The sequence below is a fragment of the Phalangium opilio genome, unplaced genomic scaffold (genome assembly GCF_054372755.1).
Source record: "Phalangium opilio isolate 3A_F unplaced genomic scaffold, DU_Popi_V2 ptg000093l_1, whole genome shotgun sequence".
NCBI classification, from domain to species: domain Eukaryota; kingdom Metazoa; phylum Arthropoda; class Arachnida; order Opiliones; family Phalangiidae; genus Phalangium; species Phalangium opilio.
The window spans coordinates 3,406,964-3,410,711 of record NW_028324198.1 but is presented as its reverse complement, the minus strand read 5'-3'; the positions used below and the strand labels follow the sequence as shown (position 1 = coordinate 3,410,711).

General features: G+C 34.7%; 2 non-coding genes across 2 annotated transcripts; both read left to right on the top strand.

The window, feature by feature from the left end:
• Positions 1-974: 974 nt before the first annotated feature.
• On the top strand, positions 975-1,047 carry TRNAV-CAC (transfer RNA valine (anticodon CAC)). Its single transcript has one exon. It is a non-coding gene; the product is annotated as a tRNA-Val (tRNA).
• A 65-nt stretch (positions 1,048-1,112) lies between these two features.
• On the top strand, positions 1,113-1,185 carry TRNAV-CAC (transfer RNA valine (anticodon CAC)). Its single transcript has one exon. It is a non-coding gene; the product is annotated as a tRNA-Val (tRNA).
• Positions 1,186-3,748: the final 2,563 nt, after the last annotated feature.

Below are 3,748 nucleotides of genomic sequence, written 5' to 3'. Positions count from 1 at the left end.
GGGTGTTAACTCATATATCGCCACAATTTCAATCTTCGGATAAACAAGTCAGTGAAGATTTTCCTCAGAAGAGGGAGTGCGCTCTTTTCCGAAGATCTTCACCAACGTCACTCACAATTGGTAATATGCTAGAGATAATTCTTTTGTGTTTACAAGGTATCTAAGAAAGACCGTTCTTCGGTTGTGTCAAAATGCCAATATGCAAATATATTTTAATAAATGACGTAGCAGGATGAATCCTAGGTGATCTTAAAAGCGATCGTTGTGGCCAATACCTGAAAAAAAGTATACTAGTTTAACTGAATAAGCATCTATTGGTATTTATTGATAAGCAAACGAAGCGTTTAAATTAAAATACTGAATTATTCCAGCGTTATCAGAAGTTTTATTCATAGCTAGGTTGCCGTGTAATCACTATTTCTCCTTATGCCATATAGGATTATAAAAACGTCTTGGTTTGGACCAAGGACCAAAAAAAATAAACGACATAAAAAAGTTTCAAGAACAATTCGATTTTCCGAGGCATTTTATCATGAAATTAATTAAATTGTAGGGAGTATTTGTTAAGGGATCAATATTGAACATTTTAAAAACTCAAACTTGAAAGTTGCACAAGCCAGAAGAAATTAAAACGATTTCCGTTATTCTACAGGGCCGGTAGGCCCTTGTAGATATGACTTGATACCGTTTTGTAACGTTAAAGTAATATTCACCCGCTTTTGCTAATTTCCTATGGAGATTAACATGGGTTTTTCGTGATTTTTCCCCACCGATAACTTAAAAACTACAGCGAAGATACTTTTCGGAATCATCTTAAATTAACAATTAAGTATTCAGGGTGTGCTATCAGCCAGTTTGATCAAAACAATTAAGTCTAAGTATGTTAATTTTAGTTAATTACAGAAGTACGGCTTTGACCATCGTGATTGGACATAATAATTAGCTAGATCTCTTGGAAAACTCAGTGTTACTACGTATCTGTAGTGTGGTGGTTATCACGTCCGCTTCACACGCGGAAGGTCCCAGGTTCGAGCCCTGGTAGATACATATATTGACCATCGTGATTGGACATAAGAATTAGCTAGATCTCTTGGAAAACTCAGTGCTACCACGTATCTATGGTGCAGTGGTTATCACGTCCGCTTCACACGCGGAAAGTCCCAAGTTCAAGCCCTGGTAGATACATGTTTTGACTATCGTGATTGGGCGCTTGAATTAGCTAGATCTCTTGGAAAACTCAGTATTACCACGTATCTATGGTGAAGTGGTTATCACATCCGCTTCACACACTGAAAGTCCCAGGTTCGAGCCCAGGTAGATAAAATGTTTTAACCATTGTGATTGGACATAAAAATTAGTTAGATCTCTTGGACCACGTGTCTGTGGTGTAGTGGTTATAATAATTATTTCACTTCACTTGGTTTAATGATGTGACATAGGTAGCGTACTTTTTCCCTACTTTTAAAACCATTAAACTAAGTAATATTATAAGTTCAACAGATTTTCTAAAAAAGATGTTAAAAGCCACTGTAAATGGTGCTTAAATGCCTAATATTTCCTTAATACTTGCAAATAATCTTAGTAAATGGCGTGAATTGATCATAGAAATGGGGTTAAGGTACACCCTAAATGATATCTTTTTTGGCACTGGAGAAAACTGAATATATGGTGTTTGAAAGCACCATTATATTTTAGAGTGCAAATGCATGACGGTAAAGCAAACATAATTATTCAAAGTTTAATTAAATTAAGACTGAAGTAACAGATATTATATAAAGACGTCTTGTTTTGGACCAAAGCCGAAAAAACAAACGATATGTGTGAGGTTTATCAATTGACTGAAGTTCCAGATACTGAAATTTTTTTCTAGTTATTTCTATCCACTCAATCCTTAATCAATATTTAATTCAATCAACTGATTTTACTGTTAATCGATCTAGTCCCTCTAAATTAATTGAAAAAATTACATATCTACGCTTTTTCAAGAACAATTACATTTTCCGAAAACATTTTATCATGAAATTAATTAATTTGAAGGGATTTCGTGTCGATGGTTACTAACTTGTGAGCACCTTGACCGACATATTTTTAATTGTCGCTGGCTTGACAAATTTTCAAGTTTGCACCAAAAAAAGTTTAAATCTGTTTTAAGTTGTTGATAAGACTGTCGTTCACAGTGAATGTCGTCTACTTAAGACAAAGCAACAAAGTTTATCCTGTGTGGTAAAGGGTGAAGATCACATAAACAGAAATACTTCTCAGTACTTGTTATATTCATTTCCCGCGGAAATAATATGGTTAAACACATCATTCGTTACTAGTTATGCCAAGAAGGTCACATTTACTCCGACACCCCCTCCCTTCCTCTATGTTCCCAATACATGGCATTTTATAATCACCAGTGGTTTCAGTGTATGGGTCATCTGAGCCGTCGCAACACACTCAGCCAATATTACCATCGACTGAGTTATGACCAAGAAATTCTTAAGTACGGAAATGGAAGTTCCAGTGCAACTTTACCTTCATAGAGGCGACAGTAGAAATGTAGCATTTCGATATACGAAATTAAATGTGAAAATTCGCGCAACACCCTTGTTTGGCATCCACGACTAAATATTTACATTTTCCATTCGAGTTCTGCCAAAGTTCGCTTGCTCTTTTTAGACATTCAGTAGAACATTTCAAATATTCAATACTGTATCCTCAACACGTACTCCCTTGAAAATAATTAATTTCATGATTAAATGTTTTCGGAAAATGTAATTGTTCTTGAAAAAGCGTAGATATGTAATTTTTTAAATTAATTTAGAGGGAATAGATCGATTAACAGTAAAATCAGTTGATTGAATTAAATATTGATTAAGGATTGAGTGGATAAAAATACTTAAAGAAAAATTTCAATATCTGAACTTCAGTCAATTAATAAACCTCACACATATCGTTTGTTTTTTCGGCCTTGGTCTAAACCAAGACGTTTTTATATAATGTCATGGAGTGTCTCTCTCTCATAGTCATATACAGCCAGCGTGATCTAGTGGGCTATGATTTGAAAAAGCATGCCACTCATTTTCCCAAAACTCATTATTGCCACCAGGTAACTCCAGAGTCCAAACTTAAAAAAAAAATTAATATGAAGGCTAAATTTTAAACAATACCTTTGGGCTTGCCCCCCCAAAACTAGTGTAAGGTGACGTGTACTCTATAGAACCATGGTCAGCTCCGCACGACACAATGAAACAGTCGTCTGCATTAAAATTGCAATCAATCAAATTGCAGGCAGTTGTTTTCAAAACATTTTGCTGCCTTGTGAGTGGTGAAGAGAGTCGGAAGTCTACGCGATGGATTTAATCATAAGATCAAAAATTAGTTAACTTAATTTTGTGATAATCGACCAGCCAGTGTGAACTGCTTGTATACTTTCGCGTTAAAATGTTTCCAAAAGCCAAAGTCAAACGGTTTAATGAGAATATCGGTAATATAACTCTTTGAACTTTATCTCTTTGTTTGTATTTCTTTATAATGTTATAATTTAAGTTTTATTTGTCGTTTTCTCTGTATCTGTCCCGGTAGCCACACTTAACAGGCCTAGGCCTTTTGTGGTTGCCTGTAATGTTTGTTACTAAATAAAGTATTATTATTAGTTTGTTGAAGCCCATTGACTTAAAAATATCTAAAGCTTTGTGTGTGATTGATAATTTTAATTAGTTTCTAGAAAAGTTAACTATTTCAAATGTTGCCTTCAATCAAG